The sequence below is a fragment of the Denticeps clupeoides genome, chromosome 9, assembly GCF_900700375.1.
Source record: "Denticeps clupeoides chromosome 9, fDenClu1.1, whole genome shotgun sequence".
NCBI classification, from domain to species: Eukaryota; Metazoa; Chordata; class Actinopteri; order Clupeiformes; family Denticipitidae; genus Denticeps; species Denticeps clupeoides.
Window position 1 is genome coordinate 16,282,900 of NC_041715.1, and position 20,295 is coordinate 16,303,194.

General features: G+C 43.8%; 1 pseudogene; it reads left to right on the top strand.

The window, feature by feature from the left end:
* The window catches only part of LOC114796878 (multidrug resistance-associated protein 4-like), a 40,776-nt pseudogene that overhangs the window by 9,276 nt on the left and 11,205 nt on the right, over positions 1–20,295 (top strand).

Sequence of the window (20,295 nt, forward strand, 5' to 3'; positions counted from 1 at the left end):
TTTTATTCGTGGATGAAAAGCTTAACTGGAAATTGTCCTTAGGGGTCGTATTTCACGCACAGCATGAGCACCTGGTCACGGCAGATCACTCGGACTGTAAAGTGTGTTAAGATAAATGAGGGGTTTCGACAGTCCTTTCAAAGATGAGCCGCCACCAGTGGATGTGTGGGATAAAATCAGTGTGTGATATTTAAGCCACAAATTCAGCACAGTATCTGTTCTATTATGGCTTTCAAATATGTCTTTGTAGAATATATTTTAAGACCTCCCCCTCCCTGTTAAAAAAAAGCATATTTTGCATCCACGCAGAATTGTAACTCATGTAAAACTTCATATTCAAGCAAAGTAAGTGAACCTATTGTCTTTTTCTAGTATTTTATTTTAATTTTTTTTTACTGGGTAACATGATTTATTGCTTTGTATTTACGCTGTTCATATAGACAATTTGAGGCTGAGGTTCTGGTGTTCCGCAGTCATTTGCCACTAGAGTGCAGGCTGATATTGGGAAACTGGCAGGGGGCGCCGATCCCTCCAGCTCCTTAGACGTCCACACAGGCAGCTCCGGTCCCTGGAACTCAAACAGGGAGTCAACACGAGTAAAACAACTTATTCACTTATTCTGGTCTCGAGAGACTCCGTCCCTGCTGGGAATATTGGACAGCTGTCCTCCTTGCATTCGTGTGAGTTGTGGCAAAACAGGTATCAGCCTTTTGCCTGCTGAGTACAATGTGACACAACTTACATTTACATTTACAGCATTTATCAGACGCCCTTATCCAGAGCGACGTACAAATCAGTAGTTACAGGGACAGTCCCCCCCTGGAGCAACATAGGGTTAAGTGTCTTGCTCAGGGACACAATGGTAGTAAGTGGGATTTGAACCTGGGTCTTCTGGTTCATAGGCGAGTTTGCTACTCACTAGGCTCCTACCACCCTACTTGAGTCCTGTCCCAAAGACAGGAAAGGAATTTGGTTTTAATTGACAACCTTAAAAGAACTGTGAACTGTGAAATAAATGTGTGTATAAATGTAGAACACAAACCCACACACATACACGCATATATATAATATACATATAGACTGCAACAAGCAGCAGTATATTAATTTAGAAGCCTTTTTTCTGTGTACCTCTTGAGTTTTTTTAGAGGGTGTGTGAGAGGGGGGTTATCTGTTAACCGTGATCCAGAACAAAAAAAAATTGAACCGCCATCCACAGCGAATGCTGTAGGTGGTAGATCTCGGAAGCCGTGTATTTGCACTACAGACGTGGGTAAACGGTAGCTGGTTTACACTGTGCGGCCTATCAGAAATCTTTCGATTGCTCCATTAGCCGTGTAGGCCGCTTTTTTTTTTAGGTGGACTGGATTGGGCAGATGGACATGATCTTGAAACTGGATAAACACTCCAACTGTGATTACCAACTCAAAGAGTTGTTTTTCTCTCCTGGTGGCTTATCTCTGTGAAATGAGATTGCGCCCGCAATATGATTTAAAAGGAAGCCAGTATATAAATGAACCCTCATTCCATTGTGTGTGGCCCAGCAATCTAAAAATTGATTCGCACATGTTGTCTTTTCTTTTCTTTGTTTTCTCAAGTGCAGTCACAATCAGCAGTTATATGAAGTAACTTTCCCAGAAATGATATCAGCTGTCAAATTGCCTTTTCAATCACTTTCTGTTCTGTTCATTTTTTTTTTTTTTTCTTTTCTTTCATTCTCTATTCTTTGTTCACCTGTCAGCAAATGATTGCTTTGGCGTAAGCTCCCGATAGCGAGACGACAACAGAGTCCACATCCCGGCTGGGAGAACTCAACGCGAGGGTGACACCTATTAATGTAGTAACAGTGAGTCATAACAGGTACATTGTACGGCGCACAAACAGGATTTTTGGGTGTTCATGCCCCTGCGGTTTTGCTTGGCATTAAGGCCGGGTGCTGTGATGAAGGCTTATTTTAGTTGGCTGTTTATCCTGCAAACACCAGCGGGCTTAATCTCCAGGTTGTTGTTTTTACCCGCTGCCGTTCTGTGGCATGCATGTGTACCTGTGGGCTTATCTGGGTGTGTCCCCCCCCCTGCTAATCTACACATAGGAGGAGTGCCTGCCGAGAGGTTTAATGCTGTTTCATTTCCTTTTGGCGGCAGGTTAATGATACGTGTAACAGTCAGTGTAACCAGTGCCGGTAACTGCTGCTTTGAATTGGGGGGGTGCAGAACTTTTACCCCGTGATGGGTGGATTATTGTTTCAAGTGGGTATAATTCGTACTATAAATTTAAAAGCTTATTGACATATAATAAAATAAAATGAATGTAGATAATATTATATAATTACTAAAAAAATATATATATATACTACATGATAGTCTTAAAAATTATATCTTAAATACTTTAGTTTTGAATAAGTCTGCACATTTATTATGGTAACAATTGACAGGTATTACGAGTATAATAATTTTAATGAAATTCCAAGCCATGGAATGTTTTTTTGATCAAATACACATTATTGTGTCATACAAATTAAATGAACCCAGATCACTCCATTACCTTCAGTAAAATACTTTACCCTCAAAAATGGGTGCACCGCTAATATAATAAATAATAAAGCAATCGTCCGAATATCTATATCCTTTTATGCGTCTCCTTGTGCAGCTCTATTTTTGACCTCTACTGAAAGTGCCCCACGTCTCGGAAGGATACGGCGCATTGTCTGAGACCTTCCTGGACGCTGCCTTCGCAGTGTGAGTAACGCAGTTGTAATTGTACAGGCATTGTTGGGGATTTGACAACTGTTTACACTTGTAAGTGATATGGTATGCTGCTGTAGTACAGGCCCTGTGTGTGTGTGTGTGTGTGTGTGTGTGATTCTTTGGGCCAGTTAAAAGGTTAGGCTTTCAGGCTCCACTGCTCAAATGTTGACTCTGTCATGTTCTGTATGTAACTGGGGCGAACAATCAGGCTAATCATTGATGAAATATGACGGATCGTGTGTCATTGTGGTTCTGTCACGCCGGGCTGGCGCTCTGTTCTGTGAACTATTTGGCCATTCGTCGACGCACTATTTATTTCACGCTCTTAGCCGGGACTCAATTAGGGAAAAAAAATGGTACGAGTGTTGACGTGTATTACTTTCATAATGTGGAGTAATTGCATCTCGAAGTTTTAAGTTCCGTTGCATTGCACATAATTAGCTGTGGAGCCCTGACTCTGTCTTCGCAAGCGCTTTCTGAGATTTCCATATTATTTGTATTAAAATAGAATAGGTATTATTTCTATTCAAACTCCCTGTTACAGAGCTGTGACCAATGTGCAGCGCTTGATCCCCCCTGTATTTAGTGTTATTCAGCTGGCTAATCCCCATTGGGTTATTAGGCCAAAACCTTCGCCCTGCCACATTGTTGGCATTTTGGCATTTAACCATGGGTAGGCTTATCAAATGCTCACGATTTTGAAGCACCCAGGCTTTCAACTTTGACCTTTGGAAGATGGTGGCGGGGGTGTCGGTGTCAGCTCTTGTAGGGTGTCATACACGCGCATGCACTGCGTGAGGCCTTGGCGAGGGGGCTTATGTTTAACAAAGCGGGATCATCTGATTTTGTTTACGGCATGGCCCGGCCGGTTTTTTCACCTCTGCATTCCTGCCCCCACGTGCGCCCCTCATGAGCGGCTGAAAACGCTCGGGCGAGGAGATGCTATCGGGGGCGTGTGTGAATTGAATGTGGAGGTGGTGCTCTGCGCGCGCCCGCGTGTGTGCACTCGGTTGATAGGACTCCCCTCCGCTCGCCACTTCCTCCATTTAATTGCATGAAAGGCGGCGAGAGGAGATTGCCAGGCCCTGGCGGCGTCGGCGGGGAGAATGGATTTAGAATGTATTAGCGCGGGCAGCACGAGGCCAGCCGTGGGGAGCCCAAAGAGGGCCCGTGGGGCCTGGGAGGCCTGGGAGGAGGCGCAGGTGAGCTCCATCACCTCCCTGACCGCCAGCCATTATCGCTCCCGCCTGGCTGAAAGGCCGCCCTGCCGGCGCACAAGACCACACCGCGTGTCTCGTGCCTGTCCCCTTATCTTGATATTTACAGGGAACTGCGATTCGCTACACATTCCCACCCCCCCAACTGCTCCGAGACACTACCATCACGCTCCATTTCAGAGAGGGTGGGGGCTCGGGAGGGAAGGAGGTCGGGGAAGAGGCTCCTCACCCTGCACTGGCTGATATTCCTGTCCCCGGAGAAAGTGGTGCAGATCGCACCCGGGGTTCTCTGCCCGAGAGAAATGGCGCGATGCTAATGCAGCCGATACCCTGAGACATCTATACCAGTTCTTTAAAGACCAGCCGATTGAAGCCATTGTCCCCCGATGTGTCTCGCTGCCTTACCTCATAGGTAAGTCCAGTGTATCGCGAAGGCTTTGTGTAACTGCATAGCCGTAACCCATCTCACCTATATTGTTTGTCAGGTGGATAAAGACCTCCTTGTCTCATCTTGGCTCAAGCAACATGAGCCCCCCAACCCCCAGCTGATGTATGTTCTATACAGTAACATCTGAAGTGACATGATGTAACTGGAGGTAACAAAAATTCAGGGCTTGTGTGTGTGTGTGTGTGTGTAAATTCTTGCACCACTTGAATTTAGGTCAGCGATGGCTTAGTAACATTACAGAGACATCTTCTTTTTTTTTTTTTTTTTTAAATAGCACAAATAATTTACACTTTCGGAATTGAGCGGGGAGCCTTTTCTCAAAGAAACGGTAGCAGCAGCTGCCGTTGCTTGTGGTGGGGCCTTCCCTTTAGGAGTCCTGCCCGCTAAAGGGGCGCTCACACTGTGAATAAGATTAGCCTGCTTCCAAGTGTACAACGTACTTACGCCTCTTGACTTTGAATCAGGTCTGGTTTTGTTGGGGCTGCCGGTCGTGGAGGAATAATGCCCTGGCTGGGTTTATGCGATGGCTGTCATGCAAAGCGCCCGTCGGCCGGCGTGTGTTTTTTGGGAGGCTGCAGCGCTCGGGATAAAGCGGTAAGCTGCTTTTCGGCTGCGCTCATGGGTCCCCTACGCTGGCGTGTCAGAGGAGGAACATTTTAGGTCAGCACCTGGGCACCTTTTCGTGTGGACAAGCACGGTTTTGCAACAATAAAAAATAAGTAGAACCTAATATTAAAGATCGTTTTTAAATAATTGACCACAGACTGAGCATCTGATTCAGTACGAATAATGGCAATGGCATTGCGTTTAGTGCTTCCTGTGACAGTCCCCAGCCACCAGGGGTCACCACCAACATGGGACTATGGATCGGTATAGCTTTTGCTTGATTTAATAACGGTGTATTGTTCATCATTTGCCTGTGAGTGGTCATGTGATTAGTTTGTGTTGCGATGTAAAAACCCGACCAGCAAGGACGCTGATATTTCTCTCTCTGCCTGGTCTGTTAACACGGCATTGCATGTCGGAGTGTGGCGTTGGACAGTGGAGGGTAGAGCGCACCTTGGGTACTTGAAGGCAAGGGTTGCTGCTCCGATTTATTAAGAACGGAAGGGAGATAGAGACAGTGAGATAAAGAAACAGGCTGCTAATTTGTCTTCCTTTGAAGTTTGTCCTGAACACAATGTGTTCCTGAAGCTATAAGCTGGAGAGCTCACATCAGACGTGCAGCCTGTAGCTCATATTTAATGTGGGGAGATCCTATTAATAAAAGTGAGCAAAACTGTTATTGGTATTCATTCCTCAAAATGTAGTGGTGAACCTTACATCCTGAAGTCTTTCACTACTCCTATGACACCCAAACAACAGGGGGTCGAAATCATAGAAAGTGTTCTATGCCTCTCAAATTTGCCAAGTTTGAAATAAAATTTTGTACTTAAAGAGTTTTGATTAGTTTATTCCCTGTATGCACTATGGGTGTTGAAATGAATCTTATAATCGATGCATCGCGATGCAGACATGGACGATTTTGCATCGATGGTGTGCGGAACATAATCGATTACATCATAATAATGTTGCTTGGTGATTTCCCGGCGGCATCGGTAGTGCAGGTAGTGACTGTAGCTGCCTGAGTACAGTGCCGCTCCGGGTATGAGTTTCACGCTGCTCAGCGCGGCATTCGATGGCCTTGTTGTCGCATCGGGGTCAAAGTTGAAATTTGTTGTACTCTGTTGTACCCCCCCCTGACCTGTGCGCACTGTGACATATTTTTGCACTAATATGATCAAAGTGCTTCAAAACACACAACACAAAGCAGGAATTGAGGAAAAACTGATCCTAACAGTCTCTGAGTGTCAAGAGTCTTAACAGGAGTTTAGAAAAACACATAATTAATTTTTTTTGTGCTGAGCCCCGCAGCAGAGAAAGGAGGCCCGCCGGGATGAAAGAGAATCTCACGTTCCTGCTGTAATACAAAATGAAATAATAAAGGGACCACAGGAGCTTGGGCCAGTCTGCTTGTTTCCTCTGTTTGGTGGATAGTCGATCTGCATCAGGACTGGGGCAGACCACTAACTCCGCCCACATCCTAGTGTCATGTGCAAGCCTCTAGCCATGTATACATACGACTGATAAAACTGTTAATTGTAGACAGTCATAGCGTCCATACAGGCGTACGAGACCTTAACTTTTGTATTTGAAAAAATCCATGTGACAATGTAGAAAATGTATGGGATGCATTGATATCGAGGCAATCGAATCGTGACACCAGTAAAGGTTCACTGGTTAAGAGTTGCAAGATTAAAAGAAGAGAACACATTAGCACAATTACATTAGAACCGTTTGTTACTGTTAGAACCCAAACTATTCCTGCCACTCCAGGCCAGGTTTTCCTGACGTTTTTGTGTCCATCGTGTGCCTGATTATCCTTGAGTGTTTTCACTGTGTTGCCACCAAGCAACATTCCTTCCTCCAGCGATTGTGAATCACGGCACAGCACACGGTGCACACAATTAAATGTGTCCTCTACTTTTAACCATCACCCTTGGTGAGCAGTGGGCAGCCATGACAGGCGCCTGGGGAGCAGTGTGTGGGGACTTACCCACCAGGTCAAACACTGTCCCTGAATCTCAAAGGTAAACCTGATCATCCTGCCCATCCAAGCAGCCAATCATTTTATTGCACAGGGTGCCCATTCTGTTGATTCCATTTTAATTGTGTATCTACTGATGATCATTGTCACAAGTTGGAACACATGGTGAAATACCCACACAGTATACTCTGTATATTCATTAATACGGAAAAGATCAGAAAAAGTGTCTGAATGGTTATTGCTATACTTATTTACTCATTAAAAAACACCCAAAGAGCACCAAAAGAGTAACTCAAGGAAGAAACCTTGAGCACTTTTCAGTGCTGAGGCATTCCAATTGATTGGGTGTTAATTATAACATATGTGAGTGTGTTTCTGACCAGCTGCCTTGGTGGATAGAGATGCTCCACTCCAATCCAGGAGTCTGCAGTGAGTGCCAGCCCACTGACCTGTGGCTGCAGGACTGGCCACGACTGTTTCGGAGCTGAACAGGCTCCCAGAACACAGCTGGACTTTAATCTCCTGTGCCCTGGGACCTGGTTCTAAAGGGGTCTAGCAGAACACCTGCCGAGCCGCTGCTCAGATAATGAACACCTGAGCATTATTGGAGGCAAATCAATTAACGTCAGTGACGCTGCCAGTCACGGCAGTGAGGCAGGTATGGAGCCTCTGTTCCGTCTTTGTTTCCGCACAAAAGGGTCCCCAACGAATTCGAGAGCAAGTAGGGCAGGCTTTGTGCAACAGAGGCAAAATAATGATTCATTGTTTAATTTAGATACGACTCTCTATTTGTCCATCTGATATTGCCCCCAATGTATACAAGCTATTTATATGACGGCCACTTAGGTAACCGATATTCAGTTCAATGGAGGGGTCGCAGAGGCTGAGTGTTGCGAGAAAAATGTCAAAAGTGGCATTGTGTAACATACTGTGCTGTTTGCCTGGAAGAGGAGGATCACGGATAAGGACGTGAGGTTGCAGTGGGGTTTTGGTTATGCTTGAATGGTGAAGTGCATTTAATGTAGGCCCGGACCATTTTTGATAAAGTTTCCAATGTTTATTCCCCTTAAGTTACCCCGTTTCCACTTCTCTGTGCTCCATATCTCTGTTGTACCATAGAGTAAAGTGTACAAAATGTATGAAGAGTGAGATAACGTGTTAATAATGTCATGGCAGGTAAGGCAACCTCCTGCTAACGTGTGTTTTCGCTTGTTCCCCATCCTCTGTGCCCCAGGAAGAGTCCTCAACAGATTTTTCTAAGGACGTCGGTCACCTGGACTCGGTGCTGCCGTGGACGTTTGTGGATTTCATCCAGGTGAGTCGCACCTCGGCAGGTTCTGCCGCCGCCACGTCGCAGAGGCCATTTCATGCCTGGCCGGGCCTGCTTTGTGGCCCGGGTCTCCTAATCTGGAAACAATTACTGTAGGATTACCCGGCAGTGCGGCCCCGGCGCCTGCACAGATTTAATAAAAGTGTTGGGCACGTCGGCGGAGGGTGTGGCTGCCACACAATATCAGAGTACAGTTTGCCTGGGAGGACAAGGGGAGAATCGAGCGAAAGGATGAGAGAGGAGGAGGAGGCACGAGAAGGGAAGTGGAGATGCCTGAGATCTTCTGAAGGAGGGCTGGAGGGACGCTGATATTGCCCGACACCAAAAGGGCCAAGAAGATAGAGAGTGAGGAAACACAAACGAATATAAAAGATAGAGGAGGGGAGCATGAGAGAGTGATAGGAGAGGAGTGGAGAGGGGAACGGGAGCATTAGAGTGAAACATATAATAGACGTCCACCTCGCTCCTCCGTCAGCCCAGGGCCCACCCTGGCACGCGGCCAGCCGATGTTCACCGTACGCCGGCGGCACACCACAGCAGCCATCTCCCATGATAAGCCCTGTGTAGACGATCCAGCCTGCGCAACTAGCACCACAAAGGGGGGAATGTTCACCGAACAAACGGGCAGAGCAGCAGGCGTGGCTCCTCAGTCGGACCCAAAGAAAAGAACAAAGGGTACGACGAAAATGAATCTCCCTACCCACAATGCCCGAGTGATGTTTGTGGCAGATACCAATCTCGTGCGAGACAAAGGCCATCTTAAAGACTCAAAGCACAAAAGATCATATGCACAAAAGCCCTTTTTCCCCCTCCACGTCCACTATAGTTTCTTTCATTTTAATAACAAGGTGCAGAACGGGCTGAGGAATAAAAGCGTTGTGGAAGGCCGGGCCTGGAAGGAGCTCAACCAAAAATCGGCTGGGAGGCCGAGGCGGTCGACCCAGAATGCCGGGCGGCTGGTTTTGAACTTTTGTGTGGATCTGAGGACTGAATTATGAACCCTTTGTAGCCGCGTCCAGCGCACACATCTGTGCAGTATTGTGTTATCGTTCGCTATGAATTTTTTTCTTCCAGTCGAACGCACGTTACCGGAGACCAGCGATGTACCGACGCCGCAGCCGATTCGAACTGACTGGACAAAGGTGGCTCGGAACCAAGCCAATTACCTCAGTGGTCTGTGTACTATATGTATGACGGGACATTGTTTATGCACACTGTGCTCTTTCTCTGCAATAGAAATCATGGGCTCATTGTGGGCTGGACAAAAGTGGCATCACTCGGACAAAGTGCTTTTGTTTGCCGGCCTTTCGGAGCTTGTTTGCAGGTGCCTTTTATGGAGCGCCCTTTAATTCTTTCAGGAAGGAAGATTTTCCCTCTTTTTATAAAAGCATTAGCCGGACAGAAAGGCCGCTGATCCTGTCTATTGTTGCCGGTTCACGGAGGGACATTTCCCAACAGTCATTGTTTAAACGGTTGTCAGGGGGAATAAAGTGAAACTTCATAAACAATGCCCTAACTGCTTTATCTGTCTCTGTGGGTAGAGGCCTTTTCTGCACTGCGGATTTACATCAGCGCCCTGCTCTTTATGCCGGGCCTGGTGCTCCACACCTCGAGAGCCCGGTTCTGTCCGAATGGGGTGATTCCCTCAAGTACGGGGAACCTTGTTACATCACAAAGACTAATTTTTCTCCCCCCTCAGGTCTCATTTATCAGCATTTTGGCGTACAGAAGAAGTGGCCTTTCTCTTCCCTTTCTTTATGCCACGAGAACAAAAGCAGAAATGGCAATTAAAAGCACCTTAGGCAATGGGAACAGATCTTCTTTGTGTGGACTTGACCTTTAAATCCTAGGTTGCCTCTGCTGTCAGAGGAGGCTTTCAGCGATGGGAAGACAATTGATTGGGAATACCAGGGGGCTGCATGGAAGGATTCCCCGTAAGGGCTCTTGACCGCACCTCACCACTAACTGTGAGGTCTGCCCGCTTTCACGGCCTTCTTTCTAAAGCAGGCTCGTCAGGGTTGTCATGTGACACCAAAAAACACTGAGAGCTTTTCAAGAACTTTCAAGAATGGAACAAATTTGGTTCACAGTTATGAAAATTATTTTTGTGACTTTAGAGAAAGTTAACGCCTTTGAACATTAGGGTGGTCAGGCTTAAATATTAATCTCAAAACTGAATATAAAAAAGTAGTTACATTTCAAAATGTACCAATATTTATTGCAAATTCATCTTTATACCGTTCACCTCCTTTATCATTATTGTGAAAATTGTCTTTTTGGCTAATTCAATATAATCTGAAAATACAGACGTTACTTAGGACATTAGGAATTTAATTTTAAACCTTTATTGAAATGAAATAATGGGCTGGGGTTGCCGAGTAAGGAAACAGTCCCATAACTGGAAGGTTGTTGGTTTAAATCCCGAACTGCCAAGGTGCACCGTCCCCACACACTGCTCCCCGGGCGCCTGTCATGCCACTGCTCACCAAGGGTGATGGTTAAAAGCTGAGGACACATAGGACATATCATAATCGCAATTACTTTTACATACAGGGGAATAAAATGATAAATCTTCCCAATGAATGACTTAAAAATCTAGTAATGCCCCTCTAATGCCTCGTTTTGAGGGTGGGGGGTGGTTTGGGGAAGGCTAAGTTTGACAGTGTCGGTCAGGTGATGCACAGCCGACAGATGACCATTGTTCGGAAACACAGGTGGGTGTGACCGTGTGTGACTGCCCTTTGTGCAGCATTGTGCAGCGGGACTCTCCCGAGACTCTGGGGGATATGAGAAGTGGTGACGTAAGGCCTGAGTGAAGTAGATCGGGTTTCAGGGTCCCTTCGTGGCCAGGGGGCTCTTTGTGGGACCGGGTAAGAGAGAGCGGCCTGCCTCTGGGCAGCACACATTCCATGTGTATCAGACAGACACAATAGTTGGAAATATATATACCATAAACTCCCCAGTGTTCATTTTTCTTCTGACAGGTCTATTGTACGCTGTGGCTTTCACAAAAAAGATGATACAGAATATGTTAGAGATTGAAGATTCTTTTTCACTGGGTTGAACAGATAGCTGCTGGGTCTTAAATTTTCCACTTTTGCCTTTTTTCTTCTAAATGACCAAACTTGGACAATTGATGTGCATAAAATTAATAATACTTATTCAAAACAATAATAACTATTTTGATATGTTATGTTATGTGAATAATTCATAAATTGTGCAGTGAAATGTCATGCTGCACAAGTATTTATGAGTGCAATACAACTCAAATGTGCCTGATACATTGATATTGAAACACATTGCCCTGTACAATATTTATCATGATACAGAGGCCGTCCTATGAAGCTCATTGGGTTTTAACAACAACACATCTGGAGGGAACTGTGTTGTGTATGTTCCATTAAGCACAGTGTAATATATCACAGAGCAATGGAATTGCCATGTAGTAATTGTGTGCAGTGTTCCCTAACCCTGTTAAAGCTTGTGTGTATTTTGTCACATGACACATATTATATAACCAGGGCAAAAGCAGTGTGACCCAGTTTATTGACAGTCCTGATGCTTTGAGCAGAATGTCACAGTGCCAGAGGATCAGAGCCCCACTGTCACACTGTTAGCTGTTGATGGTGCAATGAAACTTTTGTGGAAAAGCCCAGCAGTGTTTGTGTGGTCTGGGTTGGCACTTATTGGCCAATACCACACATGGCCAAAATGGTGTTGGAACTGTGAAATGGCAGAAACTGTCCTCTGACCTCCTTCATCCTAGCCTTCTGTCTACAAGGTTTGGGCCCGACACCCAGAAAGAAAAAGAGGGATTAAAATAATAGCTATGAATGAGTTAAAGAAACACAACAACAAACGCGGGGGTGGCTTTGTTCTTTCTGGGACCTTTTTAATACCACTTCCTTCCTGTGGCGACTTAAGAACCCTGTTGGGTCAGAGTGACTGTGTGTGAATGTGTGTGGTTGGCTGCGTTGGACTTAGGGGTGCAGCTGTTCTTTGCTGACGCGTTTGTGATTTAATAGAAAGAAAGAGTGAATTTCAAAGCCTTTCTCTTATTTCGAAAATGGGCCCAGAAATCAGCAGCTTGACTGAACCCAAATAAGTGACTTTTCACATCACACAAAGGCCTAATCCTGGGACCACTTGAGCCACCAATGTAGACAGTGACCGAGACCACCGCAGAATGTGTCAGGCCCCCCTCGCTGCACACAAAACACATTGACTGCAGCTTTATGAAGTGAAAATGACCCAGAATGGGAAAATGTGAAGGAGGTGTCCACAGTCATTTCTTCTGAAGAAAAGCCACGGCATCTGGGCAGTAAGAGGAAGAATAAAGCCTCCAAAAAGCCGCAGAATGGATTGGGTCAGTCCCATTGTTGCAGGCTGAAAGTGGAACGGCCTTCATTTGTTTCAGTACCACTGACCCCTACTTTTTATTGTTCCGGCCCATCAAGGGAAAGGTCCAGCAGTGGCGAAGGTTTCTTCTTATTGCTGTCAATTTCATTCTCCTCACTTCTCACTTTGTTACAGTGCAAAAAAAAAAAATCACAGCGTACTGTCAGTGCATAAAGGCAGGATGGAGAAAAAAAAGCCCTGACTGATCGGCCATGTCCCGAGGGATGTTTAATTGTGGGGACATGTTTACGTTCCACTGTGGAACAACAGGCGCTATCAGCGCCCAGCACAAATATAGCAATTAACTTCAATTTTCCAAATTTATTTGGACATCAAAGCCCTGATGGTATCACCTACAAAATAAAGCTATTAGGGTCAGTGGAGATGTGAATGGTCTTTGGGTACAGCGGTACGCCCTGGGTGCCTGAATAGCGGAATTGCATGCCTACGGTAGCTTTCCTTTCTTGCTAAACAGCAATTAGAGGTAATGCTTGATTTAATCTGCTTATATACAAAAGCGTTCATCTACTTTTATGTGCACCAGGCTTTGAATCGGGGAGTTGTCCGTTCCTGTGTGGGGTAGCCTGGCTTGGCTTGTCTGTAGTGTGGGTGTGGGCCTCAGTTTTGTCTGATTCTGACATGATAAGCGCCAGACCAGGCAAATGGATCACATCAAACAGATGTGGCGACAGAGAGGCTCATGGGAACTGGAATGAATGAATCCTGTCGGGACGACTTCCCCTTGGATGACCCACACTGTCCAAAGCCTTGCCAAAGTGCATCTTTAGTGATTCGCCTGACCCTCCTGTTGAGTGGGCAAAACTTAGCATTAGTATTAATGCTAATTAGAATATAATATGAAGCCTGTAATAAAATAGCTACCGTTTTTGTCTTTACACAGACACATGGTTTACATGGTGCTCGTGCTAAAGTCTCTGATAGCAGAGATTGGCCTTCCCTCCTAATTCAATACTGTTGCAAATTTGTATGCTATATAAAACCTGTAATATATTATGTATATATTATGTATTGTATATATATAATATAAATTTTATATCTAAAATATATATTTTAGATCTTTTTTCATTAGTACTAATTGATTAAATTCATGGGCCACTGTATATGCAGAATATATTCTATGGGTAGTGTCAGATAAATCTAATGTAAAGCCTATAATAAAAAAAGCAGCTTTTTCCTATTTTGTTTCTTTATATCAGTACTAATTTGGAATTTGTGAGACATTACAATTTTCTCACATTAGCATTAGCAACGCTGCTTATTTGTATACATTTACATTACATTTACAGCATTTATCAGACGCCCTTATCCAGAGCGACTTACAATCAGTAGTTACAGGGACAGTCTCCCTGGAGCAAGTGTCTTGCTCAGGGACACAATTGCAGTAAGTGGGATTCGAACCCGGGTCTTCTGGTTCATAGGCGAGTGAGTTACCCACTAGGCTACTACCACCCTATAGTGTATAAAGCCACTTTTCCCCCAACTTTCTAGATTTGTTTTTCTACGTCAGTACCAATTTATAATTCATTTTGGAACTCAATTTGGAATTCAGTTGCTAAAAGTCTCTGATAGCAGAGATCGGCCTTTCCCATGCACACGGCACTCTTACCCCTCTGCATTTGCCCTCCCAGGGCTTGGAGCTTGTCTACTGTGAAATTCCCGGGATCAGTCGAGCTGGGTAGTTTTTTCGCTCTCGTTGGCTGCTTGTGCGTGCTCCTCTGCACTGATGCTGGGGCTGTAATACCCTCTTATCAGTTCTGTAAACCGAATTGAGTGGCTTTTCATCATAAAACCTCACTGAACGTGATCATGCTTAAACGTGTGCCTAAGCACCTGATAACATCCGTAATTAAGGTGGTAAATTAAATTTTCATCTCTGAAGGCTAGTGTGGGACCATTGAAAGTAACATGCTGATCCTAATCTCCCTTCTCATGAATCTAGCTTTCAGGTTGTCCTTAATTTCAGGGTTTAAGGTTTCAATTTTATCAGTCATCGTGTGAATATGAAATATGGTGCACTGTATATTTTCTGTCTCCCCCTTATTGGCTTAGTGTTTTTTTCATCATATATCATCTGCTATGTTAACTATTCACGAAGAAAAAATGCTATGAATGGCCTTGGACAGTATGGCAATTTCCAGATATTCCAGTGCAAGAAATGATAAAAGGGAATGATATGGCAATTCCCATGTTGTCAGTGTGCCCTGTGTTTTATTATTATATCATGGCTGCTGGTTCAGGTCAGGACATTACATCACACCCACTGCCTGTGGTCTGACGGTGGTTTATGACCGTCAGCCGCAGTTTGGTTTGGAGTGACCTCTGCTGCCCTATTTCAGTGGTCACTTATGCGGTATGTGCTGTCCTGTAGGTGGTGAACACCTGGGAAAGTAACACTGCAGTCTCTTTCACTGTTGTTACCAGCCCACAGTTTCTGTAAACTCTTGCTCTAATGCATGTAACTCTTGTCATTCAAGTCCACATGTACTTGTGTGCATCTCTGAATGTGTGTTTTTTTGCGTGTCGGCATAAATGCATGTTTGTATTTGTATTTGGAAGGGTATTCTACTCTTTGAAAATATTTTTGCAAGAAATAGTAGAAATAGTAGAATTTAGTAGAAATACTAAAATTAACTGGCTGGTTATTGCAATTTCTGTTATTACAGATATTATGTTATTGATACACCGCACAGCACACATGGTGCGCACAACGAAATGTGTCCTCTGCTTTTAACCCATCACCCTTGGTGAGCAGTGGGCAGCCATGAAAGGCGCTTGGGGAGCAGTGTGAGTTATGAGTGACTTCAGGTATGAGTCCATTTCCTTACCCGCTAGGGCATCACTCCCTCTTCTCATAGAAGCTCAGCTTTTTATGTATTTTTTTTAGTTAAAATAGCATCGTATCAAACATGCTTAACATGCATGCTTTAGGGTGTGTTTATATATGTATGTGTGTGCATGCCTGTATACCTCTGTGCTTGTGCCCAGGTGTGTTTACAGATCCTCGGCGTGATCATCGTTGCAGCAGTCGTCATGCCTTGGATTCTTATTCCTACCATACCCCTATTTGTCATCTTCCTTTTCCTGCGTCACTATTTCCTGCAGACCTCCCGTGACATCAAGCGTCTGGAGTCCACCAGTGGGTCTTGGTTCGATTTTCTTTATTTTGCTGAATGGTAGATACAAGGTGTGCTACTGTCTTTGTAAATCATTCATGGAAGGAGGCCTGGGCTATTAGCATAACGTTTGAGGTTCCTGTGGCCTACAGTTCTTACAAGATGCGAGTTGGTGCTTAGGTTCATGGCACCCAAAACAAAGACAGAAATGCCAGTTGGAAAACGGCACACCCGCCTCTGTGTGGGGTCACATCCTGGGGGGGGGAACAGGAGGCAATAAATGTGAAATGTCTCTCAACAATTGTGCATTCATCTTGGTGCTTTTTTTTTTAGAATGCTCATGAAATAGCATCTCACAAAAGCTATTCATGAGCTTTTGTTCTGATTCACTGAGAAAGAACAGAGGCTCAACCTCTAGTAGAGATTTGAGACACTTTAGCAATTAGTACAAACACACTAATTACCATTCAGGCAATCTGTAGCCATTTTTGCTAATGTTGCTAAACTATTCTTGAATCTATCTTTGCTTAGATGTGCATTCAGTTAATATATTCTTTTCATCCGACTGTTCTCCAGATTATTATATTAGAAATAGACTTGTGCATCTAAGCTGCAAAGGCATAACAGTTTTCAGTGTCATATAAGGAATCAGCTATTAAATATGTCATGTAAACAATGTATCTAAATAGATGTCATATCGCCTCCTGGTGGTCTCCAGGGTATCACGTACAGCAGTTACAGTCCACCGAATGAATAGTGTGGTCCAAATATACACAACAAGTGTAAACTAGATAAAAGTGAATTTTGTATTAGAAATTAAAGTTGACTGAAACAGGTTTTTTGGAAGTGCAAATATACAAAACAAAAGGACAATCAGTCGAACTGCTGTATTGCTTATACCTGCAATGTAACAGTTAGTTCCCTTTTGTGGAAAATATAAAAAAGAATATTTCTGCACTCACAATAAAAGATTTTAAATCTTAATCCAATACAAGTAAGTATAAAGTGAGACGAAATGGCTAAAACTCTGGTCTCAAGTTGTAAACAACACAAAAGTCAATAGGACAAGACAAGACATAATTAATGATATTACATGAACTATAGCAGATGTATGATTTTGGAAGAGTAAATAATAATTAGGTGTGAATTACATAAACATATGATGAACATTGACAACTTAAGAGCAATTCAAAACTAGCCCCATGTTATGTCAATATTATAAAAATATTATATAAAAAATAATAATGAGAAAGTGGAATGTCATATTGCTTATAAAAGCACACACACATGCCTGATCATTTACATTACATTTACATTTACAGCATTTATCAGACGCTCTTATCCAGAGTGACTTACAATCAGTAGTTACAGGGACAGTCCCCCCCAGTAGACACTCAGGGTTAAGTGTCTTGCTCAGGGACACGATGGCAGTAAGTGGGGTTTGAACCTGGGTCTTCTGGTTCATAGGCGAGTGTGTTACCCACTAGGCTACTACCACCCGGCTGATCCCTGAAAACATATATTTACAGTTTATGACATCCATGCAGATTTTAACTATAAAATGTCTGAATGTCTGAAAGCCTGGACCATATAAATGTTATGTGTTTCTACTTTTCACCAGCTCGGAGTCCTATCATCTACCATCTGTCCTGCTCTCTCCAGGGTCTGTGGACAATCCGAGCGGTCAAAGCCCAGCTGAGATTCCAGCGGATGTTTGATGCACTTCAAAATCTGCATTCAGGTTTGTTGGCTGCTGGTGACAGCAATAGATATACTGACGGATAGAGTCTTTACTCTGGGTTTGTTTATCCAACACAGTTTTGTGAAGCAGAACATGTTTACTGTGTTCATGAGGTGTTTTACCCACCAGAGGCCTGGTTTTTATTCCTGACCACCTCCCGCTGGTTTGCTGTGCGCCTGGACGCCCTCTGCTCAATATTTATCACTGTCACAGCATTTGGGTGCCTCTGCCTCAGAGATGGTATGAACCAAAAAATGACAAAGGAAAGAAAGAAATGAATTCAGAAAGAAAGCCTGAGTGATTTTGTGGAACTGAAGCTTTATTTCTGCTTTGCCTTCATAGATCTGGAGGCTGGAGGGGTGGGGTTGGCTCTGTGCTACGCTGTCACACTGGTAGGTATGTTCCAGTGGGGTGTTCGGCAGAGTTCAGAAGTAGAGAATATGGTAAGAGGAACAAGAAAGGTGGATGATTGCAGAATGAACATTCCCAGACCAGTGAAAAGTCATCTTGTGTAATATATTGGAAATGAAGAAATAGTCAACTGATGGCAGAATAATGTTTTGGTCACAATATCTAGATGACTTCAGTGGAGAGGGTGGTGGAGTATGCAGATCTGCGGAGTGAGGCACCCTGGGAGTTGCACAGGAGGCTTCCTCCTGATTGGCCAGGCCGTGGCTGCATCACCTTTGACCAAATGAGCTTCTCCTACTGTGCAGAGGGGCCCATGGTTCTGAAGAACATCAATGCCATCATTATACTGTACTATACTGCAAAATGCAATGCTGTTCTTTACTGTACTGTATTATATACCCTACAAATTTACACTTTGTATGCAGGAAATAGTGTGTAAGTATTGCAATGGTGTGTTAATTATATGCTAATAAGTAGCAAGTGGATGAATCCTACTAAACACAAAGTAAAATAAAACTCAATTAATTAGTTGCAGAAAAATAAATATAGAATATGCATTATTCTACTATATCCAATGTAAGTATTAATTTGTATTTTAAAGTAATCAGTATGTTGTCCTGCAAATGAAGCCATAGGTACTTTCAGTTAAAAAGGCAGGTGTCAAAACCCATTGAGACATACTGTACGCACATAAGAAATAAGTGTTGTTGTACACAGTGATTACAGGTAGGTTAACTGGTGGGCATTGCGACCATATATAGCATCAACGAAAACTGCTTAACTTGTGTCACATGTGCACCAGCACCTGTGTGACCTGCACAATAATTTCACAAATTGTCTCCAGAGCTCCAGAGAGGTGTTAATGCTGAACTCCCCCTCCCCTCATGAGGGGCTGCCAATAGTCTTAGAGAAATGGATGCACTTTTAATACCCCCCCACCCATCCTTTGAATTTAATCAATAAGCACGTAGAAGGTGTAATGTTGCTCTTTTCCATATGATATTACCTCTCCAGCATCAATTATTTAAGCAACTTATTATAGTGCTAAGCTGTCCCTCGGGAATATACAATTTATGATTCATGGAATACATATAATGTAATTAAGAGCGTTGGAGTGGATCCATTTGGTCCCATTAGCATTTTCCTGTCCCAGGCAGTGACAGCTATGGCTTCACAATATAAGCCAGAGGGGGAAGGGGGAGGAAAGGAGAGGACAGAGAAGATAGGAGAAAGGCAGCAGAAAGAAGTAAAAAAGGGTAGAAAAGGGAATCAAGAAAAGGGAAAAAAGAAACAGGAAAGAAGAATAAAACCTGGGAGGTGGAATGGGAATGGCTGAGGTGATTGAAAGGCTGAGTTTATAGTGGGGTGTGTAGTCAGAGGAGCTACGCTTGGCCACCGGCAGCTGATTTTACAGTGGATGGGCTGATAAATAGAGAGGCTGTGGCAGCGTTTGCCCTGGGGAGGGATCCTGCTCTGAATCAGTGGGGCTGCGGGGGGCTTTGTGCTGTCAGACAGTCCCTGTGGGACCTTCTCGCTGCTGCAGAATGCACCGGCGACTGGGACACAGTCTCGCCGGTATTCCCAAAAGCACACTTTCATTCAAGAGGGCCTTGACTTCAATAACAGTATCTGAGTGCTGCAGTGACTGGTGTGGCTTTATTCCTCGAAAGGAGGGTCTTTACGGAGATAGTTTAGTTTCAAAACTCACGAATAAATATCACACATTCATAAAATGTATTTCTTGATTCAGCAACAAATGAAACAAGAATCGGGGAGTTTTAACAAATATATACAGTAAATTATATTTATTTTAGGAATTATAAATCTTGTTACATTTGTTGCTGAATCAAGAAATATATTTTTGCAAATGGTGTTATAATTATTTGTGAATTTTGAAACTGAACTATCTACATAGTTTTACTTAAAATACATACTTTCTACATATTAAATAATGCAAATAAACACCCTAGCTCCTTCTAAGGAAAGCCAAGACATCAGGACAATGCATGGCTTTAATGCACTGTGAACATTGGCCGTTGATTCCCAATGTTCCCGCCTGATATCTTTGAGGTTTTTCAAATGCACACATCTCAACATTAACATTTCACTGTAACAGTGATTCCATCAGATAATTCTGAGATTAATTTGAGATTTTATTCTGACTGCTTTGTCTGGCTTGCTGGAGACATTGTCATGGATCTGATTATCTGGCACCCGCTCCCTCTGTCTCTGCCATCACAATATGAGGCGCACAATGCAGGGCCAAGTTCAGGAAATGTGACCGA